Source organism: Macaca thibetana, chromosome 11, assembly GCF_024542745.1.
Source record: "Macaca thibetana thibetana isolate TM-01 chromosome 11, ASM2454274v1, whole genome shotgun sequence".
NCBI lineage: Eukaryota > Metazoa > Chordata > Mammalia > Primates > Cercopithecidae > Macaca > Macaca thibetana.
This window is the reverse complement of record NC_065588.1, coordinates 50,618,032-50,638,013: the sequence shown is the minus strand read 5'-3', so window position 1 is coordinate 50,638,013 and position 19,982 is coordinate 50,618,032. Positions and strand designations below refer to the sequence as shown.

Here is a 19,982-nt window from a genome sequence, read left to right as displayed (position 1 = left end):
AGCGGAGGTTGCAGTGAGCAGAAATTGCACCACTGCACTCCAGCCTGGGTGACAGAGCGAGACTCCGTCTCAAAACAAAAAACAAAAACCCCCGCAAAAATTAGCCAAGCATATTGGTGGGCACCTGTAATCCCAGCTACTCAGGAACCTGAGACGGGAGAATCGCTTCAACCTGGAGGCAGAGGTTGTAGTGAGCCAAGATCGTGCCACTGCACCCCAGCCTGGGTGACAAGAGTGAGACCTTGTCTCAGGAAAAAAGAAATATTTACCACTTTTTGTAACTTAAACTTACACATATGATTGATTGCATCTTGTCCTTGTTTGGCTTCCTAAAATAACGGCAAATATGTTTTTGAAGAAGGTAGACTTTGCCTCACATCCGTCTTTTTCACTTGATTCTAGCTAGCCTCTTTACTGGGATTCTTTTGGATCCACGTTTCAAAACTTTTTTGACTTCAGTAAGAAATGTATTTTACAGTAATCCTGTACACACATTGAAACAGATTTCACTAAACAAACGTGCAGAGCACTCTGATACTCTTTTGTCTGCAGTATACTATTTCATTGTCTTAAGAAAGCAGTCAATTTCCACCGAACTGATTTCGCAGCTGTTTATAGACCCAGAGTTTTGGGGGAAAAAAGACTGCTGATCTGAACAATAGGTCACCAAATCATGCCACCTTTGATTACTTTCTGAGTCAGTTCCTTCCATCTCCAGCCCCAGCCCCTTGTACAGGTGGTCCCTTACTTGTGATATTTCGACTTAAGATTTTTTCACTTTTACAATGGTGTGGAAAACAATTTCCTTTCAGTAGAAACCATACTTCAAGTATCCACATAACCATTCTGTTTTTCACTTTCGGTACAGTAATCAACCAATTACATGAGATACTCAACACTTTATTATAAAATAGGCTTTGTGTTAGGTGATTTTGTCCAACAGTAGGCTAATGTAAGTATTCCGAACACATTTAAGAGTAGGCTAGGCTAAGCTATGATGTTCGGTAGGAACACCTTAGGTGTAGGAAATGAATTTTCAATTTTTCGTATTTTCAACCTGTAAGTCAAGGAGTATCTAAACAGATTAAGCAGTGACCTGTTACTTGGTGTTTTTACTCATGTGTTTTACTTTGAAAGATTATAGGAACCAAGCCGAGACTTTCTAGTTTACTGTGGTGTGCAAGTGAAAATTGCTTGTTTTATTGTGAAGTCTCACAGTGCTTAAAGAGGGAAAACAATAAAAATATTGCAAAATCTCTCACAATGTGATAGGGTTTTTTGTTTGTTTGTTTGTTTGTTTTGAGACGCTCTTGTTGCCCAGTCTGGGGTGCAATGGCGCGATCTTGCCTCACCTCAACCTCTGCCTCCCGGGTTCAAGCGATTCTTCTGCCCCATCCTCCTGAGTAGCTGGGATTATAGACGTGTGCCACCACGCCCTACTAATTTTTAGTAGAGACAGGATTTCTCCATGTTGGTCAGGCTGGCCTCGAACTCCTGAACTTAGGTGATCCGCTTGCCTTGGCTTCCCAAAGTGCTGAGATTACAAGCGTGAGCCACTGTGCCCAGCCTCTAATGTGATAATTAATAGATATGATGAACTTTTCTCTCTGGTGGTGAAATTTTAGTGGGTAACTTTTCATTGAAATTCTGGGAATCTCACAGAGTTAGAAATCCTAACTTCCAGTGTGATATGTGTTGGGCCTCCAATTACAAAAGTTACAGCATTTGTGCTTAGAACTTAGAGACATACCGGCCAGGTGCAGTGGTTCATGCCTGTAATCCCAGCACTTTGGGAGGCCGAGGCAGGCGGATCATGAGTTCAGGATTGAGACTATCCTGGCTAACATGGTGAAACCCCGTCTCTACTAAAAATACAAAAAATTAGCCAGACGTGGTGGCGGGCGCCTATAGTCCCAGCTACTCTGGAGGCTGAGGCAGGAGAATTGCTGAACCTGGGAGGCGGAGGTTGCAGCGAGCCGAGACTCGGCACCACAGCACTCCAGCCTGGATGACAGAGCGAGACTGTCTCAAAAAAAAAAGAACAACTTAGAGATATACCTAACCATTGCAACCAAATCTAAAAGGAGTGTTTACTATAAAGGGGAATATATTTTTTCACTGTTCTGTCTGAAAACTAGTAAGTGGAAAGCTTCAATTTGGGTAGTAGGTAAGCAGGGTGATAGTTGGGGAAAGGAGTGAGCCTACATTTGAAGCGGCTGGATTTGTATATGGCTGGGGAAATTCTGGAGATTCTCAGAGCCTTTTAACAATACTCTAGAAAAGAGAAAGGTTTGGTATCAGGGTACAAAGATTTTTGAGGAAGACCAAGTATTTTTTTGCTTCTGTTGAGGTTTGTTTGTTTTTGAGACAGTCTCACTCTGTTGCCCAGGCTGGAGTGCAGTGGCGTGATCTTGGCTGACTGCAACCTCTGTCTCCCAGGTTCAAGCGATCCTCCTGCCTCAGCCTCCCGAGTAGCTGGGATTACAGGCATGTGCCACCATGCCTGGCTAATTTTTTTGTATTTTTAGTAGAGACAGGTTTTCACCGTGTTAGCCAGGATGGTCTCGATCTACTGACCTCGTGATCCAACTGCCTCGGCCTCCTAAAGTGTTGGGATTACAGGCGCTAGCCGCTGTGCCCAGCTCTATTGAGGTCTTTAACTGCATAGCATGATTTCTGTATCTTATTGATATAGCCCATTTAATTAATAACTGTCGTGGTAAAGCATTTCTAGTCTTTATTTTGTCCTTTTACTTAGATTGTTTTTATTTCCATTCACCTTACATGAAACTGGGCCGAAAGCTATGTTATGGATATTGATTTTAAAAGTAATAAATTACAACATGAGATACCACTTGACTCAGTATGGCTGTTTACATATCTGCTATTCGTGAACTTGGACTCTGGGCAATCATCTTTTTCTCCTGACATAAACTTTTATTTTTCTTCCTTGCTTATAGAGAATGATTTTAACTGATCATTGTACTAATAGGAAGGAGTCCAGGTCATCCTGAGAAGAGTTCGCTTGTCCAGAGTCCAAGATGCAGATTTGTTGGATTTCTGTAAGCCACTCGAAGCCACATATTCATTTCTGATGACAGCTTTACACTTGTGCTGGAAGAACACCCACTGTGACAACTGCTGCCTATGTTTAGTCTGTCCAGGAGCTCTACCAGCTAGCATGTTTGCAGAAAAACCTACACTGTTCCTGTTAGCAGCTATGTAAATATTAGATCTTTCTGAGTTTCTCTTCTCAGATCTGCCAATTTCTTTGGGGCAAATTGTATCCTGCAGTTGCCTCAATTTACCCTTTGAAAATGAGGGATTAAAGGTTTTAGACATTCTTTGGGTTATCTGAAACACAATTCTTTTTGGATCAGTAATGTTTTATATATGTCTACTTTATGATTTTTAAAATTTTATTCCCCCTGTGTATTAGTTTCCTGTGGCTGCTGTAACAAATTACCACAGACTTGGTGGTTTAAAACAAAAGGAGTTTATTCTTCTCACAATTTTGGAGCCCAGAAGTCTACAATCAAGATATTGAGGCCCTTTTGGAGGCTGTAGGAGAGACTGTGTTCTTTGCCTCTTTTAGCTTCTGATTATGGTCAGCATTCCTTGGCATGTCTCTCTGTTCTGTTTTCACATTGTCTTCTCTCTTGAGTACTTCCATCAGAACTCTCCCTCTACCTCTATATTATAAGGATACGTATGATTGCAAATAAGAAACCACTTGGATGAACCAGGATAAATTTCTCCTCTCCTATCTTTTAATTCAACCTGAGAGAGCAGATTTAAAATACATTTTATTCCTAAAGTGGCAGGTCCCTGAAAAAAAAATGTAGATTCATGTTTATTTTATTTTGAGACAGAGTCTTGCTTTGTCGCCCAGTCTGGAGTGCATTGGTGTGATCCCGGCTTACTGCAACCTCCGCCTCCCAGGTTCAAGCTATTCTCCTGCCTCAGCCTCCTGAGTAGCTGGGATTACAGGTGCCCAGCCAATTTGTGTATTTTTTTTTTTTTTTTTTTTTTGAGACGGAGTCTCGCTTTGTCACCCAGGCTGGAGTGCAGTGGCCGGATCTCAGCTCACTGCAAGCTCCGCCTCCCGGGTTTTTCACCATTCTCCTGCCTCAGCCTCCTGAGCAGCTGGGACTACAGGCGCCCACCACCTCGCCTGGCTAGTTTTTTGTATTTCTTAGTAGAGACGGGGTTTCACCGTGTTAGCCAGGATGGTCTTGATCTCCTGACCTCGTGATCCACCCGTCTCGGCCTCCCAAAGTGTTGGGATTACAGGCTTGAGCCACTGCGCCCGGCAATCAATTTGTGTATTTTTAATAGAGATGGGATTTCACCATTGTGGCCAGGTTGGTCTCAAACCCCTGACCTCAGGTGATCCGCCTGCCTCAGCCTCCCAAAGTGCTGGGATTACAGGCATGAGTCACCACGCCTGGCCAGATTCATCTTTTAATCACATCTTTTGCTATATAAAGTAACATTTACAGGTTCAAGGGGTTAAGATATGAATCTCTGTTGGGAGAGGGCCATCATTCAGACTACTACACATTGGTTCCCTAACCTCTACCCAAATAGATTTGACCTAATTCAGAAAAGAAAAGGTTATTTTTAAAGAAAGAGAGGCAAGTGAAAAAAGGCTCAGAAAAATGGGTTCTTGTCCTACCTCTGCCATTATCTAATGGTGTAACCATGGGTGAGCCATCTGCCCTTTTTAGTCCTTAGTTTCTTCATCTTATAGGGAAGGAGTTGGATAAGTGATCATTAACAAACCTTCTAAACCTTAGACTTTATGAAGTGACTCCTAAGTCATCTTGGAGTTTGCTTTTTAAGTCAATAATTTTTTTTTTTTTTGAGACGGAGTCTCGCTTTGTCTCCTAGGCTGGAGTGCAGTGGTGTGATCTCGGCTCACTGCAACCTCCGCCACCCGGGCTCATGCCATTCTCCTGCCTCAGCCTCCCGAGTAGCTGGGACTACAGGCGCCCGCCACCGCGCCCAGCTAATTTTTTTTTGTATTTTTAGTAGAGACGGGGTTTCACTGTGTTTGCCAGGATGGTCTCGATCTCCTGATCTCATGATCCGCCCACCTTGGCCTCCCAAAGTGCCAGGATTACAGGCATGAGCCACCGCACCCGGCCTTAAGTCAGTAATTTTAAATGTGAATCAAAACATTACAAATTACAACGTTTTGTGTCAGTGTAGTCCTGTTCTTGCCTAGGACTTGAAGGATGGAAGACTGAGCTGTTGGCTGCCTGTTAACTCCTTGGGGTATTAACACAGGATAACCTGTATTTGTTAGCTGTGTGCTTAAGCCTTTCTAAAGAAAAGGTTTTCTACAAGGAATGTAATAGACTAGCTGCGACATTTTCACTATATTTCTAGTGAGGCTATAGATTGTGTAGCCTGGATTTTCTTTCCAGTAGTAGTAGTTCATCAAAATTAAACACAAATTTTTTTTCTACCTGAAACTAGGTTATAGAGAGAGTAAAAATTTTCACTTGCAGTCTTATTCTTCATACTCACTGAATGCCTGTTCCATCCTGTTTCATTACTAGGAAGGACACTAGATAAAGCCCTGAGCTTGAGATGGTGTACTTGAAAGGACTGTTTGAAGATCAGGTTTTATAACATACTCGTTATTTATTTCTTCTGTGGAGAGGAGGAACTAAATTGGATTCAAGTATTTTTCTGATAGTAATCTATGTTTCTTAGAATAAAGCAAGTTCATATCTGAGCCAGAGGGCATAATTATGTCAGAATAAAATATAATTATGTCGGAATAAAATGCCCTGTACTAAAGAGGTCAACTAACAGGCTGGGAAATCTTAAGTTTTGTTTTTAAGGCAAATCCTTGAACTCTCCGTGCCTCGTTTCTCATCCCTAAATCTGTGCACCTCACCTCACTGTGAGTTGTGGAGGGTAATATACTGCTAATTTGTTCAGTATTTCACAACAATAAATTATGCCTAAGATCTGATAAAACATAGCAAACCTCATTTATATGAATAGAAATAAGCATAGATAAGACTTACAGATAATAAAGAAAATTTATTAAAATTTTAACTTCCTTGATTATTAAACATTTTCCCTTCTGTTTCCTATATATTTTCCAAAGTATTTTCTTATTATTTTTCCATGATAGACTTACGAAATAGGGCAAATAACAAACACCAGGTTATGTAATAATGAATAAATCCATCAAGTGGATATAACAATTCTAAATGTCCTAAAAGCTAATAATAAAGCTTCAACATACACAAAGGAAAACAGAAATGAAGTAACAAGCCAGGCGCGGTGACTTATGCCTGTAATCCCAGCACTTTGGGAGGCTGAGGTTGGTGGACTTCTTGAGGTCAGGAGTTCCAGACCAGCCTGGCCAACATGGCGAAACCCTGTCTACTAAAAATACAAAAATTATCTGGGCATAGTGGCATGCGCTTGTAATTAATCCCAACTACTCGGGAGGTTGAGGCAGGAGAATCGCTTGAACCTGGGAGGCGGAGATTGCAGTGACCTGAGGTTGCACCACTGCATTCCAGCCTGGGTGACAGAGCAAGACTCCGTCTCAAAAAAAAAAAAAAAAAAAAAAAAAGGAAATAACAGACATCTGCAATTATATTTGGAAATTTCAGTGCCTCTCAGTAACTGATAAAACAGGTAGACGAAATCAGTAAGGAAACAGAAGACTTGAACAACACTGCCAATAACCTGATATAATTGACATTTATAGAATAGTACAAGCAACAACAGAATACATGTGCTTTTCAAGTGCACATGGAACAGTTACACAGTTTATCTTCTGGGTCATTAAGTCTCAAATTCAAAAGGATTCAATCATAAAGGTTTTTTAAAAAAAATTTAAACAGGGTCTTGTTCTGTCACCCAAGCTGGATTTCAGTGGCACAATCATAACTCACTTCAGCCTGAAACTCCTGGGCTCAAGTGATCCTCCTGCCTCAGCCTTCAGAAAAGCTGGGACCACTGGCATGTGCCACCATGCTTAGCACCCCCCACCCTTTTTTTTTTTTTTTTTTTTTTTTTTGGTAGAGGCAGGGTCTTGTTATGTTGCCCAGATTGATGTCAGACTCCTGGGCTCACGTGATCCTCTCATCTCAGCTTCCCAAAGTGCTGGGATTACAGGCATGAGCCACTGTGCCTGGCCAAGATATGTTTCTTTCCTGATCATAGTGCAATTAAATAAAAAATCAGTAACAAAGATATCAAGAAAAATCCCTAAATATTGTGAAACTACACAACACACTTCAAAGTAACCCACCTACAAAGAGGAAATTGCAAAGAAAACTAAAATATACTTGGAACTGAATGAAAATGAAAAGACGATATATCAAAACTTTTAGGATGAAGCTGGGTGCTGTGACTGATTCCTGTAAACCCAACACTTTGAGAAGCTGAGACGAGAGGATCACTCGAGCCCAGGAGTTCATGACCAGCCTGGGCAACATAGTGAGACCTAGTTTCTAAAAAAAAAGTATCCAGGAGTGGTGGCTCACCGGTAGTCCCAGCTACTTGGAAGGCTGAGGTGGGAAGCTCAGTGGAGCTTGGGAGATCAAGGCTGCATCGAGCTGTGATCCTGCCACTGCACTTGAGCCTGGGTGACAGAGACCCTATCTCAAAAACAAAACAAAAAAAACTTGTGGGATGCAGTTAAGACAGCGCTTAAAGGGAAATTGATAGCATTAAGTACTTTAATAACAAAAGCAGGTCACTGACAGGTTTTGCCCTATGAACCTAGAAAAAGAACAAATTAAATCCAAAGTAAACAAGAAAATAGTAATGATAAAAGCAGCAATTATTGGGATATAGAACAATAGAGAATATCAGTAAAATGGAAAGTTCTTTGAAAAGATGAATAAAATTGATAAATCAGGAAAAAAGATACTAATTGCCAATATTAGGAAATAAGGAAGATCGCTACTGATCCTACAGATAAAAGTAATAAGGGAATATTTTGAAAAACGATACGGGCTGGGCGCGGTGGCTCAAGCCTGTAATCCCAGCACTTTGGGAGGCAGGGATGGGCGGATCACGAGGTCAGAGACCATCCTTTCCTGGCTAATACGGTGAAACCCTGTCTCTACTAAAAAAAATACAAAAAAAAAAAAAAACTAGCCGGGCGAGGTGGCGGGCGTTTGTAGTCCCGGCTACTCGGGAGGCTGAGGCAGGAGAATGGCGTAAACCCGGGAGGTGGAGCTTGCAGTGAGCTGAGATCCGGCCACTGCAGTCCAGCCTGGGTGACAGAGCGAGACTCCGTCTCAAAAAAAAAGAAAAATGATATGAATACATTCAATGTCTTAGTTGAAGTTAGAAACTTCCTTGAAGACAGATTACCAAAACTCACTTAAATACAGAACCTTGGGTGGGCATGGAGGTTTACACATGTAATCTCAACATTTTGGGAGGCCAAGAGTTCAAGACCAGCCTAGGAAACATAATGAGACCTCTCTACAGGAAAAAACAAGAAGAAAACTTCCGAACCTTACTAGCCCTATCTCTGTTAAGGAAAAGGAATTTGTAGATATAAATCATCCCACAAAGAAAACGCCAGGCACAGGCCAAGCGCAGTGGCTCGTGCCTGTAATCCCAGAACTTTGGGAGGCTGATGCAGGTGGATCACGAGGTCAGGAGTTCCAGACCAGCCTGGCTAGCATGGTGAAGCCCCGTCTGTACTAAAAATACAAAAATTAGCCAGGCATGGTGGTGTGCTCCTGAGTCTCAGCTACTTGGGAGGCTGAGGCAGGAGAATTGCTTGAACCCCGGAGGCGGAGGGGTGCAGTGAGCTGAGATTGCACCACTGCACTCCAGCCTAGACGACAGAGCAAGACTCTGTCTCAAAAGAAAAAGAAAACTCTGAGCCCAGATGGCTTCACTGAAGAATTTTACCAAACTTTTTAGGAAGAAATACCAATTTTATACAAACTCTTCCAGAAAACAGAAGCAGGAACGCTTATCAAAACATATTTATTTATTTTGAGACAGAGCCTCGCTCTGTCACCCAGGCTGGAGTGCAGTGGTGCAATCTCGACTCACTGCAACTTCCGCCTCCTGTGGGGTTCAAGCAATTCTCCTGCCTCAGCCTCCTGAGTATCTGGGACTACAGGCACGTGCCACCATGCTGGGCTAATGTTTTGTAGTTTTAGTAGAGACAGACTTTCACCAGGTTAGCCAGGATGGTCTGTTTTTCCCGACCTCGTGACACGCCCACCTCAGCCTCCCAAAGTGCTGGGATTACAGGTGTGAGCCACCATGCCTGGCCCAAAACAGTTATTTTTAACTTCATCTACTGTCAGACATTTAACTTCTATTTGCTTTATATTTTTCAGAGTATTTTCTTGTTTTCCCCACAACAGATGTTTAAGTAGGGCTGATAACTAATACCCATGAGAGTTAATGAAATTGTCCAACTTGACCTTTTAATGATCTAGTTGAGTTAAGACCCACATGTACTTACTCCTGTCCTGATCTTTCCACTATTGACAAGTTACCTTTTTTTTTTTTTTTTTTTTGAGGCAGTCTTGCTCTGTCGCCCAGGCCATAGTGCAGTGGCACGATCTCGGCTCACTGCAAGCTCCGCCTCCCAGGTTCACGCCATTCTCCTGCCTCAGCCTCCCGAGCAGCTGGGACTACAGGCGCCTGCCAGCACCACGCCCGGCTAGTTTTTTATATTTTTAGTAGAGACGGGGTTTCACCGTATTAGGATGGTCTCGATCTTCTGACCTCGTGATTCGCCCGCCTCGGCCTCCCAAAGTGCTGGGATTACAGGCATGAGCCACCGCGCCCGGCGACAAGTTACCTTTTACCTTTTCTATAACAACCTTTGGAGGAGGTGGTAACTTGACCAAGGAGGAATTCAAAAATCCTCGCCTTAAAATTGAAAACTGGAATAGACTCTGTGCTCATGCAATGCGTGACACTTTTTAGGCCCTCAATAAATATCCCATAATCAACCAATTTTAGAACAAGGATCAGAATTACTATATTAATCATGTTTTCGGCATAGGATTTGAATTGGGAATGTAGTTGGAAACTGGACAAAAAGGGAGTCAGAAACATCTTATGTAACACATCAAAACACTCAATTGAAGAGCTGGGTGGTCTGAGATTACCCATCCCTTTAGCCATTTATCTGATGCCTTTCTTTGCATTTAACTATCAATATAGCTGAAGTGTAGAGCATACTTTTATGATATTGTGGCATAGTAACTCAACTTAAATGTCAATAGAGATACTTGAAAAGACCTGCAAGGTTCGATAACTTCTGGTGTGGGTTTGTTTCTCCTGTCATCACCCATTATGTATTTTTTTTTAACAGCTTTTAAATTCCCACAGAGAGAAATTGGTCAGGATCATAATACATGGCCCAGGAGCAGCCAAGGATACCCTTGTATTTTTTTGTTGTTGTTGTTTGTTTGAGATGAAGTCTAGCTCTGTTGCCCAGGCTGGATTGCAATGGTGCAATCTCAGTTCACTGTAACCTCCGTCTCCCGGGTTCAAGCGATTCTCCTGCCTCAGCCTCCTGAGTAGCTGGGATTACAGGTGCCCACCACCACGCCTGACTAATTTTTGTATTTTTAGTAGAGATGGGGTTTCGCCATGTTGGCTAGGCTCTTCTCGAACTCCTGGCTTCAAGTGATCCACCCGCCTCCCAAAGTGCTGGGATTATAGGCGTGAGCCACCATGCCCAGCCAAATGTCTTCTTTAAACTGATGCTAAGAAAACAAATTATCAGCTGGACGCTGTGGCTCATGCCTGTAATCCCAGCACTTTGGGAGGTCGAGGTGGGTGGGTCACAAGGTCAGGAGATCAAGACTATCCTGGCTAATACTGTGAAACCCCGTCTCTACTAAAAATACAAAAAATTAGCCAGGCATGGTGGCAGGCACCTGTAATCCCAGCTACTCGGGAGGCTGAGGCAGGAGAATGGCATGAACCCGGGACATGGAAGCGTGAGCTGAGATCGTGCCACTGCACTCGAGCCTGGGCGACAGAGCTAGACTCCGTCTCAAAAAAAAAAAAAAAAAAAATTGCCTGACTTAACACAGGTTCTTTGTTAAAATGGATGATTTGGGCCGGGCGCGGTGGCTCAAGCCTGTAATCCCAGCACTTTGGGAGGCCGAGATGGGCGGATCACGAGGTCAGGAGATTGAGACCATCCTGGCTAACACGGTGAAACTCTGTCTCTACCAAAAAATACAACAAAACTAGCTGGGCGAGGTGGCAGGCGCCAATAGTCCTGGCTACTCGGGAGGCTGAGGCAGGAGAATGGCGTAAACCCGGGAGACGGAGCTTGCAGTGAGCTGAGATCTGGCCACTGCACTCCAGCCTGGGTGACAGAGTGAGACTCTGTCTCAAAAAAAAAAAAAAAAAAAAAAAAAAAAGGATGATTTGTTGAAATGACCTGAAGGAGCCTTTGTAACCCTTAAGCTATTGAGGTCTAAAATCTGCAAGCTAGGCCGGGCGCGGTGGCTCAAGCCTGTAATCCCAGCACTTTGGGAGGCCGAGACGGGCGGATCACGAGGTCAGGAGATGGAGACCATCCTGGCTAACATGGTGAAACCCCGTCTTTACTAAAATATACAAAAAAACTAGCCGGGCGAGGTGGCGGGCACCTGTAGTCCCAGCTACTCGGGAGGCTGAGGCAGGAGAATGGCGTGAACCCGGGAGGCGGAGCTTGCAGTGAGCTGAGATCCGGCCACTGCACTCCAGCCTGGGCGGCAGAGCAAGACTCCGTCTCAAAAAAAAAAAAAAAAAAAAAAAAATCCGCAAGCTAGATAATGCCATGGTAAGGACTGAGTCTTAATTTTATGACAAATATTTGGAAAATGCTTTATCACCATAATTTTATTTGGGAATGAGCATTTTCAGTTTTCTTTTAATCCTTCCATATTTTGTGAACATGATCTGCCAAAGTGGTATGTATAAATCTAAGATTCATGATAATGTACTCAAATGTTGCTCTTACCCATTTTCCTCAAGATTTATTTATGATGGTATTGCCAGGTTCTTTGTGAAAGGTGACGAGGTCTCCAAATTCATGTTTCATTACGCTTGAGAGGAGTGGATGTGAGATTAACACCCACCTGAGAGTGTGGTGCCTTGAGATGAGTTCAGTACATTTCCAAGGATAGAGTTGTTGGAAAACACCATCTGGAAGGCATTTTCCCATGGTGGTGCCAAATTCTGCTTTCTCATAAATCTTGAAACAATTGGATATTTAACCTCTTGCCCAGTGGTGGGTTTAGGTGTACCCTAGCTAAATTTAAAGAAAACTGATACTTTTTTTTAATAGGGCAACATCTTATTCTATAAAATAGAATGCGTGTTTCTGAAAACTGGTAGTTGAGAGAGGAAATTCAGTGGATTTTAATGAGGGTGAAAAAAAAGAAAATCCAGTATAAAATGTTGAGATATCAAACAAGAATTTTTGTGTTACTACTAAATACAACAGTTTATCAGACTGATACCTTCAAGCAATTCTGAAAATTGAGTCTTGTAACCCACATTCATTTATAATATGTTGGTAATCAGAGCTGGGGGGACATACAACCAAATGGAACTTACAGGGCAGCCTTTATCGCCATTTAGAATGTGTATATATACAATTATTATTTTACATATTGGGGAGGTCCCCCTATGTTTGCTCATGCTGGTGTTGAACTCTGGGCCCAAGCTGTGATCCTGCCTCAACCTCCCAAATTGTTGGGATTATAGGTGTAAGCCATGGTACCCAGCCAAGTATGTTTTTGTTTTTGTTTTTGTTTTTTTGAAACAGAATCTGGCTCTGTTGCCCAGGCTGGAGTGCAGTGGTGCGATCTCGGCTCACTGCAAGCTCTGCCTCCCAGGTTCATGCCATTCTCCTGCCTAAGCCTCCCGAGTAGCCGGGACTACAGGCGCCCGCCACCATGCCCGGTTAATTTTTTTGTATTTTTAGTAGAGACGGTTTCACTGTGTTAGCCAGGATGGTCTTGATCTCCTGACCTTGTGATCCGTCTGCCTTGGCCTCCCAAAGTGCTGGGATTACAGGCGTGAGCCACCGCGCCCAGCCAAATATACTTTTTTTTGTTTTGTTTTGAGGTGAAGTCTGGCTCTGTCGCCCAGGCTGGAGTGCAGTGGCGGGATCTCAACTCACTGCAACCTCTGCTTCCCAGGTTTCAGCAATTCTCCTGCCTCAGCCTCCCAAGTAGCTAGGATTACAGGTGCCCAGCACGATGCCTGGCTAATTTTTGTATTTTTAGTAGAGACGGGGTTTCGCCATGTTGGCCAGCCTGGTCTCAAACTCCTGACCTCAGGTGATCCACCTGTCTTGGCCTCCCAAACTGCTGGGATTACAGGCGTGGGCCACTGCGCCCGGCTGGCTTTCATTCTTAATAAAAAGAAAGCTTAGTGAAAGATCTAGAATTATGTGTACTTTTGCTCATAAGTGGTGATGAAAATAAAATGGCTATAACAAGATGTAAGAAAAGCCACCGGAATTGGTATTGAGAAGTAGTGACTGCTTTGTGGGAGTAAGGCAGGAGGATTGCTTCAGCCCAGGAGTTTGAGACCAGCTTGGGCAACACAGTGAGACTGCATCTCACCAAAAAAATTTAAAAATGTAGCCAGGCATGGTGGTGTGCCCCTGTGGTCCCAGCTACTCAGGAGGCTGAGGTGAGAGGATTGCTTCAGCCCAGGAGTTTGAGGCTGCAATGAACTGTCCGCGTCACTGCACTACAGCCTGAACAACAGAACAAGACCCTGTCTCAAATGACTGGAGGGATGAGAGTAGAGCCTAAACTGGACAAAGCAGATACCAGGGACCCTATGTGGGTTGTTCCAGGATTAAATGGTCAATGCCAAGGGCTAATCATTACCTCTTTTTTTTTTTTTTTTTTTATATGAGACGGAGTCTCGCACTGTCGCCCAGGCTGGAGTGCAGTGGTGCGATCTCGGCTCACTGCAAGCTCCACCTCCTGGCTTCACGCCGTTCTCTTGCCTCAGCCTCTGGAGTAGCCGGGACTACAGGCACCCGCCACCATGCCCGGTTAATTTTTTTGTATTTTTAGTAGAGACGGTTTCACTGTGTTAGCCAGGATGGTCTTGATCTCCTGACCTCATGATTCTCCCGCCTCGGCCTCCCAAAGTGTTGGGATTACAGGCGTGAGACACTGTGCCCAGCCTTTTTTTTTTTTTTTTTTTTTTTAGATGGAGTCTTGCCCTGTTGTCCAGGCTGGAGTGCAGTGGTGCCATCTCAGCTCACTGCAACCTCCGTCTCCCAGTTTAAGTGATTCTCCCGCCTCAGCCTTCTGAGTAGCTGGGATTACAGGTGCATAACTGCCTCAGCCTCCTGTGTAGCTGGGATTACACCACGCCTGACTAATTTTTGTGTGTCTTTAGTATAGATGGGGTTTCACCATATTGACCAGGCTGGTCTTGAACTCCTGACCTCATGATCCACCTGCCTCGGCCTCCCATAGTGCTGGGATTATAGGCAGGAGCCACTGTGCCCGGCCTACCTCTTGTTTTTCTGGGTTGCCCTAGCTTGCTTGTGATGCCCTCTCTGTAATTGCTGGGAGCTGATTTTTTTTTTTTTTTTTTTTTTTTTTTTTTTTTTTTTTTTTTTTTTTTTTTTTTTTTTTTTTTTTTTTTTTTTTTTTTTTTTTTTTTTTTTTTTTTTTTTTTTTTTTTTTTTTTTTTTTTTTTTTTTTTTTTTTTTTTTATTTTTTTTTTTTTTTTTTTTTTTGAGACGAAGTTTCGCCCTTGTTGCCCAGGCTGGAGTGCAATGGCTCAATCTTGGCTCACTGCAACCTCCACCTTCTGGGTTCAAGCGATTCTCCTGCCTCAGCCTCCCGAGTAGCTGGGATTACAGGCGCCTGCCACCATGCCTGGCTAATTTTTGTATTTTTAGTAGAGACAGGGTTTCACCATGTTGGCCAGGTTGGTCTGGAACTCCTGACCTCAGGAGATCTGCCTGCCTCAGCCTCCCAAAGTGCTGGGATTACAGGCGTGAGCCACCGCACCCAGCCTCTTTTCTCATCTCTATGGGCCTTAGGTGCTGTAATCTATCTATAGTTACTGGGTAGCTTTACCAGATAGTTCCTATCTATATTTAAGAGAGAAGGCTGAGAGCAATTATTCCTGAAAGACTCTAGAAATTTGAGAAGCTGCTCACCCTTTCCCTTGGAGATTTCCACAAGGATAAGGTTGTGTTCAGAGGCTTACCTTCTTTTCGTCTGTCATCGTATTGGGATTCTACCTTAATCACTCCATCATCCTGCCAACCATGTCTCATTTCTCATGCTGGAAAGCTCCCTCCCCCTAAGCTCAGTGTGAACCACCAGTCTTGATGCTCTATCTGGTCCAGGCTCTAGCCCTTAAATTGTTTGACTGGCTTTGTGTTTCATTTGACCCTAATACTCTGGGTCGCACTGTCTAAAAGAGAATTATGTCCCCTCCGATGTCTGAGTGCATTTCTCATTTCTTACTGCTGCTCCTGAGCAGATCTGTAACTTCAAGGTTAAGATACGACACATTCCATCAGAAGTATGTCGTCATCCTTGCCAGCTTCTGATCTGTGACTGTCCAGGAGATTTACAAGACAATTGCATGCCATCCTTTAAAGAATATTATGGTTGGACTCTGACTCCTGGCATCAGGCCTAATTTGATTTGTCAGTGGTTACAAAACCCATTTCCCAAAAAGAAAAGGACCTCAGCCCATGTGCCCTTTAGGCAGTTCTTAAGAGTGGAAAGGAGGGAATTGAACTCAATCTTTTACTTCCTGATGTTTTGTGGGGAGGGGTGGACACCAGAATATTTTTGTCTCTTTCCTCTTTAAATTCACTTTTCTTTCTCTGAAAGATTTCACCAAAATGTTAGTATTGCTGTCATTCTTTCCTGTTCCTTATTCCTTCACAGAGTTACTATTAGTCTTTTCATTCTGCCATCTTTAAAGTTTGAGTTTTAAGGAATAAGTATTTTGCCCTTGAGAGAGAACATACCTACCCTGTTCTCTGAAGGTTTATTCGTTTTCCAGTGCCTAGTTAACAAAGACACTGTTCCTCATTTTCTTGCTATCTACTAATGTGTTGAGCTGCAGGAGTTACTGCATGTGATTTGGTTTACTAGCTTAGGAATTTGGAAGGTCACATATTTTCTTCTGCTGTTGTATTCAGCCCTGACATATTTTTACAGAAGGTTCTCTTTGGGGGACTTAATAGATCTTTGGTTTCAACATAAACTCACTTTTTCCCTAGGAGGTAGGTAGGGCGGGTAGTAGATTTATTTAGCCTGTTTAAATGATGCCGGGGTCTAGATGGAAAATTTATTTACTCAAGATCACACATGGCAAGTTAATCAGAGTCAAGATCCTGTTTAAATGTTTGGTATTGTTTTCATATCCCTTAATTATGAAAAGTTTAAAACAAAAGGTAAGAAGAGTTGAAAAATGCAGTTTTTATTTTTTTGAGACGGAGTCTCGCTCTGTCGCCTGGGCTGGAGTGCAGTGGCCGGATCTCAGCTCACTGCAAGCTCCGCCTCCCGGGTTTACACCATTCTCCTGCCTCAGCCTCCCGAGTAGCTGGGACTACAGGCGCCCGCCACCTCGCCCGGCTAGTTTTTTGTATTTTTTTTTTTTTTAGTAGAGACAGGGTTTCACCGTGTTAGCCAGGATGGTCTCGATCTCCTGACCTCGTGATCCGCCCGTCTTGGCCTCCCAAAGTGCTGGGATTACAGGCTTGAGCCACCGCGCCCGGCCGAAAAATGCAGTTTTTAATCAGAGGTTTGCTGATGATCCATTCCAATTTGAGGAAATCTTTTGTAATTAAAAAATTTCTGGACGGGCGCGGTGGCTCATGCCTGTAATCCCAGCACTTTGGGAGGCCAAGGCGGGTGGATCACGAGATCAGGAGATCGAGACCATCCTGGCCAACGTGATGAAACCCCATCTCTACTAAAAATAACAAAAATTAGCTGGGCGTGGTGGCACATGCCTGTAATCCCAGCTACTTGGGAGGCTGAGGCAGGAGAATCCCTTGAACCAGGGAGCTGGAGGTTGCAGTGAGCTGAGATTGCGCCACAGCACTCTAGCCTGGTGACAGAGCGAGACTCCGTCTCAAAAAAAAAAAAAAAGAAAAAAAAATTTCTCCTTTGGTCTTATACCCTATGGTTTCTTCTGTTTGACAGCCAAAATAGTCACCATTCTATGCTTCTTCTCAACTGCGTTCTTTCTTATTTATTTATTTGTTTTTTTTGAGACAGAGTTTCGCTCTTGTTGCCCAGGCTGGAGTGCAGTTGTGCAATCTCGGCTCACTGCAACCTCTGCCTCCCAGGTTCAAGCGCTTCTCCTGCCTTAGCCTCCCAAGTGGCTGTGATTACAGGCATGTGCTACTATGCCTGGCCAATTTTTGTATTTTTAGTAGAGATGGGGTTTCACCATGTTGGTCAGGCTGGTCTCGAACTCCTGACCTCCCGTAATCCATCCGCTTCGGCTTCCCAAAGTGCTGGGATTACAGGTGTGGGCCACCGTGCTTGGCTCAACTGAGTTCTTTGCTTTTGATTGTCCCTTTTTCTTACTCTCCTATGGCAGCCACTTCTGGCTTTAAAGTTCCCATATCTATAAAGCAGAGTAGTTTTGAAGCTCTCAAAAATGTTCTTTAGAGCCAGAAGAATGGAAAACTTACAGTATTTCAAGTCTCTGTATGTCTTTTTTATTTATCCCAGTACTCCTTTTCTCAAGAATTGGGACATACTGATACAGAGAGTTGTACATTAATAATGTATCAGGTGATGAATAATTATTTAAAAATCTGTTTCATAACATTATAGAACAACCTAGAAGTGGTTTTAATTTATCAACCATTAGGTTGTGGCAGAACCGCTGTCCTTTTTTTTTTTTTTTTAAACTTCTTAGGAATTTTTTTCCACCTAAATTTTATTTTATTTTTTTGAGACAGTCTCACTCTTGTCGCCCAGGCTGGAGTGCAGTGGCACAATCTTGGCTCACTGCAACCTCCGCCTCCCGGGTTCAAGCGATTCTCCTCCCTCAGCCCCCTGAGTAACTGGGACTAGATGCGCCTGCCACCGCGCCTGGTTAATTTTTTTGTATTTTTAGTAGAGACGGGGTTTCACTATGTTGGTCGGGCTAGTCTCGAACACCTGACCTCAAATGATTGCCCTGCCCCGTCCTCCCAAAGTTGTGGGATTGCAGGCATGAGCCGCTGCGCCCGGCGCTCCACCTGTAATTTTAGTTAAAAGATTTTTTTTTTTTTTGGGTTGTTGTTTTGGTAGTGCTTTGTGTCTTTGGATTTTATCTCTAGTAATCACCCCAAAGAAGGAAAGTTATATAGTGTCTTTAAAATACTTCCCTTCCCCTGTTTCCTGTTATTTTTCCCCTCAAGCAATTTTAATTAACTGTTCTGTGACAGATGGTAAAATGGGGTTGCCCGAAGTGCTCTGGTGGGCTGTATTAAGTGATGGGTGGTTTGTACTGATCGTATTGTAGAAGGATCGAGCCTTTCCCCTCCCCCCTTCAGTTGAGCTGTAATCTTGTTAGATGATCTTAAAATGCTATTGATTAATTTACAGTGCTGTTAGAGGAATAAGCATAAATACTGGATTTAAAACCTAAGAAGTAATTCCCTTGAGCTCTGAATGCCTTAGCCTTGAGGCCAAGAGAGGTACCTTCCAACTTCTCCACCCAGTCTTCACTGAAAAGGAAAGTTAAGCCTTTTAACTTTTCCATTTGCTTCTCCCCCTTAGTGTAGTACTGCTGCCAGTTGCTATGGCAACGGACTGGGACAGCTGCGCAGTGGCGCCCAGGCAGCTGGGTGGGGGCGGGGGAGCTGCCAGCCCGCCAAGACCCAGACCTGGGAGGGGAGGCCCCTCCTGTTAGCCCAGAGGGAAAGAAAGAACTGGGGCGATCCGGTAGGTAAAGGAGGGAACCCCCATTCATTTTCTACCTTTGGGGCTCCTCTTCTGCATGAAGGTATAAAGGGAGATTTTTCTTTTCTCTCCCTCAAAATGAAGAACACATGTAAATCCTTGTTTTTCCTGGTGAGGCAGGGGAGGCCATAGCCACAATGCTTAACTGCATGCATCTAACATGGGGCTGGTTTTAACCCCAGCGCTCTGACCTAAACTGCTCAGCTCCCGGAAATTCCAAGGTGAGTGGGGGTGGGGGTGGGGTACTCTCCCTGGAATATGACATTTCCTGTCTCTGGTGAGGTTGGAGGCTGTTTCATTTTAAATAAACCACATAAAATATTTTCATGAAGCTTAGGACTCTTCTAAATTCATGGAAAAATTATTTTAACCGCCCCCCGCACCTACATTTTCCTACTACTTCTTCCAAATAGAGTATTTTAATAAAAACTTAGTCTTATAGGGAAGTAATGGGTATAGGCAGTGTTTTAGGTGGGGAGACCTATTGCTAATAAGTTCTGGGGATATGGTTTCCAACTATATATTCTTGTAATAATTTTTAAAGTTTTGCTAATTTGAAGTGAATTGATAATTGCCACTTTTTATGTGACTTGAACATCATTGTGAGATTAGTAGTGGGCCCTCCCTGACCCAGTGGTTTTCTGGTCAGGGTGGAAATATTTAGAGGGTGCTGATAAACATCTTTAAAGATTACAGGAAAACAATAATGGAGTTCAGCTAAGAAAACAATTTCTGCTACTCTGTAATCCAGACTGTAGGCGCCATTTAGCATGGTTAAGGAAGAATTCTTAAAAATGATTGTGGAAGAGCAACATGGGAATTTTTAAAACTAGATTCTCTGTTGAGTACCCCCTGGTGTGCATATTTCTGAGCTTAACTCAATTTCCATTTGTGTTTCCTTGCTTCAGCTTTCCTTGGGCCTATGAATGGTTCCTCTGTATTTTGAGGAGGCTTCATGTTGATGCTGAGTCTGGGGCCAGACTTCTTTTTCCTCCTCCTCTTCCTTTGGCCCTGAGTCAACTTCAGTTAAGAGGA

At 43.4% G+C, this 19,982-nt stretch overlaps 2 protein-coding genes across 3 annotated transcripts in view; one reads left to right on the top strand and one right to left on the bottom strand.

The window, feature by feature from the left end:
- The window catches only part of HNRNPA1 (heterogeneous nuclear ribonucleoprotein A1), a 414,942-nt gene that overhangs the window by 7,970 nt on the left and 386,990 nt on the right, over positions 1-19,982 (bottom strand). The gene's annotated exons all lie outside the window — the stretch shown is intronic.
- The window catches only part of CBX5 (chromobox 5), a 132,073-nt gene that overhangs the window by 82,211 nt on the left and 29,880 nt on the right, over positions 1-19,982 (top strand). Inside the window, exon 1 of one of the 2 annotated variants that reach the window (XM_050749070.1) lies at positions 18,806-18,929. The exons of the other annotated variant lie outside the window; for it this stretch is intronic. The gene's annotated coding sequence lies outside the window, so the exon portion shown is untranslated. Of the gene's footprint in view, positions 1-18,805; positions 18,930-19,982 lie in introns of those variants that run through there. 2 annotated transcript variants of the gene reach the window in all.